Consider the following 8,454-nt stretch of genomic DNA (forward strand, 5'->3'; position numbering starts at 1 on the left):
TGCAAATATAAAAAATAAGTTGTTAGATCGAATTCAACCATGAGACTATTATAATAACAAACATTTAGAAAATGGAAATAATGTTTTATATTTAATTTTCATAAATTCAACAACACTACTACTCATTAAACTTTTGATAAGTTAATTTTTATTTGCAAACATAAAAAAAGTCGTAAGATCGAATTCAACCACGAGAATATTTAATTTCTCCTTAGAAAATGATAATAAAGTTTTGTATATAATTTAAGTTTAAAAAACTCAACAGCATACAAACAACCACATGTGAATCAGGCTTTTCCCAAAAAATAAAAATAAAAATCGCCGTTGCCGGGGATCGAACCCGGGTCACCCGCGTGACAGGCGGGAATACTTACCACTATACTACAACGACATTTTTGTCTAAAATAACTTATTAAACTATATATTTATATAACATTAACACGGGCAGCATTCCATTTGGTTTCCTGCAGTAAGATACGATTATTCAGTTTCGTGTATTTGATTCGACATTTTTTTTTTCATCTCTATATCGTATTTTTATCATTCGTGTTGGTATCTATTAGTATGCATATATAATTTAACTGTTTGTAGCATGGAAATCGATAGATGTATCAGATCTGAGTTAAGTTCAAAACTATAATGTGATTCTTTCATAGGCTTCACTTAATCTACGAATTTCGAGTTCTAAGCCAAGTCACAACGTGACAAGTGTTGCTTCAAGCAACTCAGTCATATAAGCTTCAAATACTGATCTACAAACCTTCATGATCATTTGTAAGAATTATAACGTCCTCATATAGATATACGTACAATTAGCAATATAAATGTGTACTTTATCTTCTTCATTTGATATTTATTTTCAAGATAAAGATAAGGTAAAAAGTAAAAACCCATCATATTCCCCTTGGTTTATGCTTACTAGGATCCAAAGTATAAAGAATATCGTATCTGACATCATTGGAAGCAAGCAAATATAATAATATATGCATAGAAAATAGATCAGTCTTCTCCATATCGCATTGATAGTTCCAAACACACTGCAGTAGCAGACAGGCTGTTGATGACAAATTAAGAAATCGCATTTGCATGGGCCATAGCAGCTTTCATATATTCCTTTCCATTTAAGTTAAAGTTTTCACCTATCATATGTTCTTGTTCAGGGTATGCATTGCATTGCATGCCTTTTGCTGATAGTCCTTTGCCTGTTCAGTGTTGACTGTCTTTATTAGCATCAACCATGGCGGGTTTTTTTTGTAATTCTTATTGGAAGAATAGGTTTATTGGTTGATATTTATAAAAAAGTTAGGTCAAATTTCGTAACAAACCACTATATATATATATATATATATATATATATATATATATATATATATATATATATATATATATATATATATATATATATATATATATATATATATAGTTGGTTTAACCTTTGAATGTTTTTTTCTGATTTAACCAATGAGTGTTTTTTTTTTCTTTAAAACCACTCTAAATGTAAGGATTTTAGGCAATGAATTGCAAAAAGAAACCCATTGGAATAATACTTTTCTAGTTAAAGTTGTTTTTTTTTTTCTCTTTCTAGATATTAAAGTCATGGTGATGGTGGTTAAATCATAAATGAATTCGGATGGTTAAACTGAAATTTTCAGCTAGTTTTTATAGATTCGAAGTTTATTGTGTGGCATTTTATAAATTCACAAAACAAAAAAGAAAACAAAAAAACAAAACAAAACCCTCAATGGTTAAGTCAGAAAAGAAAAAAAAAAAAAAAAAAAAAAAAAAAAAATCATCCGGTGGCTTAAGCGAAAAAATTCTAAATTAGTGTAACGTTTATGGAATTTCGTTTTATTTATACAACAATGTTATATCAGTTTATCAATTTATGTAACAAAGTTCATTTTTTGGTAATTTATGTTTCATTTGTTATTAGGGTATGCACTATTTTACGCAATTGGTTGCATAAACCGGTAAAAAACTAAAACATGATGGAATAAATTGATAAATTTTATAAAATTATTGTGTAAATAAGTCATCAGACTTTATAAAAACAGTTGAAAGTGAGGGAATTCACATCTACTTTATCAAAACCAAATATAATAAACAGGGTAAAGATATTCATGTCTGGAGTCCGCACTGCACTTGGTGCAGTTGATGGTTGAAAAAAAATGGCATTTGAAAAAAAATGGCATTTTATTGTGTGTGGCAGTGAAAATACGAGTGTTAAAATAAAAAAACAAATAAAATAAATTAAAATACAAGCTTTTGTAAAGAGGTTTCCTAAAATATTTGAGTAGTTAGTGGGTGTGGGGCAATGTGTTTTATAAAAAAAAGCCTAGAGAAATGGGGATTGTGTGTGTCTCTGTTTGTGAATGAAAGTTTATAAAATTACAATTTATAATGATGGTGGTGTCATGGTGGTGGTTGTGGTGGGTAACTCCCCTCATATCACTTTTATAATATAAATCTTATTTATGACATCTTTTGTATAATAAACAGATAAGATTACACAGAAATAAAATTATGTAATTAAGATATCTATAAGTATATGTTAAAAAAATATAACTAATTTATTAAAAAATAATAATTTTTTTATGAAACTAAAAACTTGATATATTTTTGTTTCGATCTTGAATCATTACAAGAACCGAAGAAAGAGAGACGTCTAATTGGCTGAAGATTAAAGAGTTGTATGGATTATAGTTATAAAAAGCTGAATTCTAACCACATTTAATTTAAATTTAGTTATATTAGTCTGAAAATTGAAAACTTTTAGCGATTAAAATGATTGATGATATATACTTTAACTGTTTTTTCGTTGCTTATTGTTTCTCGAAAATTGAAGCGTTACAAAATTACTTTAGCTTTGGAGATTAAAAATTTATTAGTAGAAATACTTTATTATTTAGTTCATGCATGAAATTAAATGAAGAAAGCCTTTAGAAAAGGTTATCTAATACCTATGCTAGTTTCTTAGGTTTTAGAAGGGTTTAACATTCGAAAAGAATACAGACAAAAGAAGCAAACCTTCAATACTCATAAAACTCAATGAAAATTATGTGAAACTGGGTTAGCATTACTAAGGAATTATCTATTATTAGAATGTAATGATTCTTATGTTGGTGATCTTAGTGTTATTATTAATAATTAGAATAGAACTCATGCTTCGCATGGATCGGAAGGAACTTTTTTCATAGTTGTTATTGCTTTCCTACCAAATAAACTCATACATTCACCACAAAACATACACAAACCACATAAAACATTCATAAGGTGTATCCTAACATTCAGAAGAAATGAGGAAGCACTGTTCTATTTCAAATCTTATACGAAAATCAATTAAACTTTAGATCCAAAGAAAGTGTGAATGATTTCATGGAGAATATAAAAAACTAACAAATCATTTAAATAAAAAAAAAAATTCATTAGTTATATATTTTTTTTATATAAAACCAAATACAAAATGCAAATTGAAAGTACATTGCTATTTAGTGCTTTTACCACATAAATATGAAAACGAATGCAACAAATAGACATGTATTTGGGTTTTTGGCAAAAAAAAAAAAAATGAAAACAAATTACAAAAAAATTGAAGTTTTCTGTTGGCCTTTTGTTAAGATCTTTAAATGTATTACGAAGCATGTTCCAATAAATGAATTGACAAAATTACAACCTAATGATAGTGAATTTTATACAAATAGATGTCACTTATTGTTTTAAACTTAGTAATGAAGATTTTGCAAAATTGAGCTTTCTTGAGAAACATGTTTGAGTTTTTTGAACCATACTTTCTACGGTCTTACCATTTTTAACATCCAATACCAAAGAAAGGGACCAGTAGAGGAAAACGGACCTGTAATGGGCGATAAAAATCATACATTGACTACTTCCATAGGATATTCCAAAATTACTAATTTTAACTGATCATAAGTATTTACCTCATTGACGCCTAAATTTGACAGAAGAAAAGCCCTAGAATGGTTGTATTTTGTGAACAGTTGTCCCTATAATCATAAAGAAATTAATAATAAAAATAACGGAGTTAAGAATGAAAGTAAATGTAAGAAACATATAATTTCCAAGTGTAACACCAAAAAATAATGGATGTGTTACCTGATTAGCTCTTTTTTGATCTCTCATCTCTCAAGTATGAGGTTTGTTGATCTTCTTCCCAACTTCTTCCTACATAGGTAAAAATCATGAAAAGTTAATAATGACATTGTTATTTTAGATAAAGTATTAATTACAATTCTTAAAATTATTACAATCACTTAGGATACTGTTCAAAACTCACAACCATTTCAAATATTGTTCAAAAGTCTCAACTATTTCATAAAATCAACAAAAAATCACAAATTCAAAAATTATGCATAATGTGTGTCTTTGTATGTGTGTGTGTTTGAGAAATAACAAATAAGAGTTGAGAAAAGACTAAACTAACCTTGTCAAGTCCCGGTGCTTCCTAGCCACTGTTTGCTGTTTTTCTTGAAAAAGAACTTTGTCGTCAATAATCTTTGTATAAATCTCCACGAAAAAAATATCAGTTGAAATCCAAAAACGATCTTGTATGTAATGTTCCTTTCATCTGTTGAAGTTCCTATGCCAAATTAAAAATTCATGGTTAATAAAGATGTTATGTCTATAATACGTTTTCAAAAATATAATAGATAGGAATGTTTTATACAATTAAACAAACAATACAGGAAAACATGCTTACAATGATCGTGAACCATTTATGTTCTATGCTACATTTTGTCAAAATGTTCATTGGATGCGTGTCCCTGTATAAAAAAAAAAAGATGTTTTTCATAGTGAATTATTGTTTTTTTATAATTTGATAATGTATAATGATTTATCTAATAGGGTATAATAGTATCCTGTTGAAGCTGGATCATAAGGATTTTTAGAAATCCATTTGTGATACACTTATACCTCAATAATTTTGAATTGGTCCCTAAGTTTTAGTTAATATCAGTTGGTGCAGATGAAGATTAATACAAAAACATATATCCTAAAAGGATAAAGAAAATACTTACATGTGTTTTAATTCCTCTTCCCCTTGCATTTTGTAAGCAAAATGTTACTTTAGACATTTGTTAAGGACCCAAAACGATTTTCTGAAACTATGAGCTTAATAAAAATCTAGTTGTAGTTGTATGTAAAATGCTAATATAATTACTTATTTTCCAAGTGAAGAAAAGGAGATGGAAAGTTATGCCTTTGCTCACTTCATCATCTCATCAACAGCCACTAGCTAGTGTAAGGTGTTCATTGTATGCAAGAATGATGAACGAAATATATATTTTAGCAAAATCATATATAAGGACATTCAACCTGCACTAAATTTCTCAAGTGGAGTTAGTACCTATTTTCAAATTACAATAAACATTAAAACATATGTAAGTATGACTTTTCAATGAAATTGTAAGTATGAAATGAATGAGGAAATTAGGAAAAGGTAGGAGGTGGCTTCGAATGCCTTATACGTATGGTGGTTCATTTTCAAATACGATTAACCAACAATTAACTGTAGAAGCAATCTATCAAACACCTGGTAGGAAAGGCAAATAGACACTACTTTAGTTCCTGATTTAGCATCTCGAATCCTACCTACATCTCCACCAATCCAGTAATTCAAATTATAGCATAATACAGTAAGTAAACTCTAATATGTGAAAGTTTTATTTAAAAATAAAACTAGAACAACAATCCATCGTCGTGACTGACCACGAGCAGCAACAACATAGTTGCAGTCTTCATTTGGATTCCATGGCCTCTCACCGATTTTCGCATAAGCAACTTGATTTTTGGATATGATTCAGAAGGCATGTACTGGTGATCAACAGAGATTCGAATGTCATATATGGACATGAGTATCGTTGGAGCCAATTTACAGCTTTCTTTAACAATATAGAGCAAAATATGAAAAAAAGAGAAAAATAATTTACTTCAATTGTAGCTTCGGAATTCGGAAATCCACAGCGACAACATAAGTTTGAGTGGGAATCAATTGTCGCTTAGGCGAGAAGACAGTAAAGAGAGAAATGCGTAAGTGAGAACGTAGTGTGAATCAGAAAACACCCAAACTGGGTTGGGTTCTTACGCGGAAAAGATCAGTGAATCAATGAATGTGGGTTGAACATCGTTGAATTAGAGTTTATAGAAGGGATATAGAGGGAGGTTTAGAGAAGAGAAAGCGGTGATGGTCAGTAGAAAAGCATAGGAATATAACACGTGTCTTGGATACGTGTCCACTCATTGAACAGAAGATGCAGACGGTGAAGATGGTGGTGTTAGATCGTGTCTACAGAGAAACACTCATGCACAGATGGTTGAAGAAGGATCGAGATGAAGGCAGTATGTTTATGGTACTGTATGGTAACAAAAACAGTGAAAAAAAACACTAATCCGAACGTGATTGGCCAACAAAACGGTGAAGCAAAGTAAAACAACACGTAGCCATTAAAATATAGTCATTGACATAAAAGCACCACAAACCAAAAAATAAACATAAATAAACATTGATATAAATAGAGGATCATTTTTGCCCCATCCTTAGCTACAGTAAATTTACTGTGTAGCTAAGGATGGAGAATTTTAATATTTACAAGGCTACAATAAAGATTTTGATTGAAAACATGGTTTATCAAAACTTTAATTTTTTAATTTATTTATGGCAAAATACTCTGTTTTGCTATAATTGATCAATTTTTCTCAATAAATAAACATATCCATATGAATGGACTTTTAAAAAAATCAAAATTGAACAATGTGTTTCTTTCTATATTTTAATTAATTTTACAAGATGTTGTCAACAATCTTCCCATATATTACTAGTAAGTAATATTGATCACTTTTATTTTTGCTAAAATTTCACTAGTTTTGTAAAATAATTTCAAATATTTAATTATTAAGCAAACTACCTTATTAATTACGTGGCAAATAAAATATAATTTATTAGGACTAATGGAGTACCCATTACTTTTTTCATTACTGACACTTTTAGTTTTAAGTTATGTTAGAAGAAACAGAAGAAAAAAAAAACATTCTTCTTTTGACGGTCATCAATCATGATAACTATTTAATAACCTTAATTCGGTTCAAGAAGTTTCTTATTTTGCTTTAACTAAAAAATGTTTTAAATAAGTAACAAATTGTGGAGTTGTTTGTTAATGTTAGAGTGCAAGTATTTTAATAAATATATACTAATTCAAATATTGTGTTTTTGTGTGGAGCTTATTAAAATATTTTTGTATGTTAAAATTAAAAGGAAAAGGTCAAATAGAAGACTTGATTCTCACATAAGTACATAAGGAAGAAGAAAACCTACATGTGTGAAAGAGCGTATCAAGGGTCGAGATTTGGTGATATCATGTGTTGTGATCCACTACCCCATTTCTTGTCATTTCTTTTCAACCATTCCATCCATTTTTTTTTTATCTTTTCAAAATATTCTTTTACTGTATTTCTTCTCCCTTTATTTAGGAGGTACATTAACTTATATCTCATATATTAATAGCTACAATCCTATAAAGATGCTAGTTTGTTACACCAGAGCATGATGACAAATTAATATATACGAAGTTATACGGTGAGCCATGTAAAGTTTTTAACTTTTTATAAGAAATATCGTATTCGATTCAAAAGTATATATTGATCAACTCAGACTGTATAAATTAGTTGATCAAAAGACCTAGAAATATAGTATATGCCATGAGTTATTCGGCATCTTTTATTTCATACACCACTTGGTATTGCAAGTAACTTGCAACGAAGTAATTGTATGAAATTATATGATATGTCCGAAAGTCATGAATCAATACATTAGTATATAAATTATTGTGTACCAGAAAATTGATAAGACTTAATATGAGAAAGATTTAAAATAATATATTGAACTATTGTCCCAATACATTAATATATAAATTATTGTGTACGAGAAAACTGATAAGATTTAATACGAGAAAGATTTGAAATAATACATTGAACTATTATTCTTAGGGAAATCTTAAGAAAAATCTCAATATTTTGATCCTATGTATGCAAAAATCCCAAAATTTGTTTTGTTTATAAAAATCTTGATTACCGAATAAAAGAAATTTTCAAATCAACATTATTTTACCGGTAAATTATTTTCTATCCGGTTACCTTTAGAAATGTCTCATTATTTGGATCAATTTATGAAAAAGTCATTTTTGTTATTTCAACTATTTTACCTTTCAACTAAAAATCTAAAAATTTCTTGGTTGAAATTATGAATAGGAATAAACTTTTGTTAAGCTCCATAAAACTAGCGACCAAATTCTTCTATAACCAATTATTTATCACAAAACATTGACGTTAGCGTTATTTTGAATTCATCATCATCCCTATAATCCATTTTCCACACAATTTTATGTTACAAGTATTATATGATATTTAAATTAGGTGTTGAACACATTATTACAATCTATC

General features: G+C 28.5%; 1 long non-coding RNA gene and 1 other non-coding gene across 4 annotated transcripts; both read right to left on the reverse strand.

Moving 5' to 3' along the window:
- Positions 1-319: 319 nt before the first annotated feature.
- TRNAD-GUC (transfer RNA aspartic acid (anticodon GUC)) lies at positions 320-391 on the reverse strand. The gene has a single exon. It is a non-coding gene; the product is annotated as a tRNA-Asp (tRNA).
- Positions 392-895: 504 nt separating this feature from the next.
- On the reverse strand, positions 896-6,394 carry LOC145038761 (uncharacterized). Of its 3 annotated transcripts, none has more exons than XR_013679554.1 (8): positions 5,949-6,394; positions 5,037-5,832; positions 4,718-4,781; positions 4,442-4,597; positions 4,114-4,182; positions 3,939-4,004; positions 3,804-3,853; positions 896-1,202 (listed from the first exon to the last, which is right to left on the reverse strand). It is a non-coding gene; the product is annotated as an uncharacterized LOC145038761 (long non-coding RNA). The 3 variants fall into 3 exon arrangements; XR_013679553.1 differs by lacking the exon at positions 896-1,202 and having other exon boundaries at positions 3,708-3,853; positions 5,037-5,551; positions 5,728-5,832; XR_013679552.1 differs by lacking the exon at positions 896-1,202 and having other exon boundaries at positions 3,708-3,853.
- Positions 6,395-8,454: the final 2,060 nt, after the last annotated feature.

The sequence above is a fragment of the Lactuca saligna genome, chromosome 4, assembly GCF_052625555.1.
Source record: "Lactuca saligna cultivar CGN05327 chromosome 4, ASM5262555v1, whole genome shotgun sequence".
Lineage (NCBI taxonomy): Eukaryota > Viridiplantae > Streptophyta > Magnoliopsida > Asterales > Asteraceae > Lactuca > Lactuca saligna.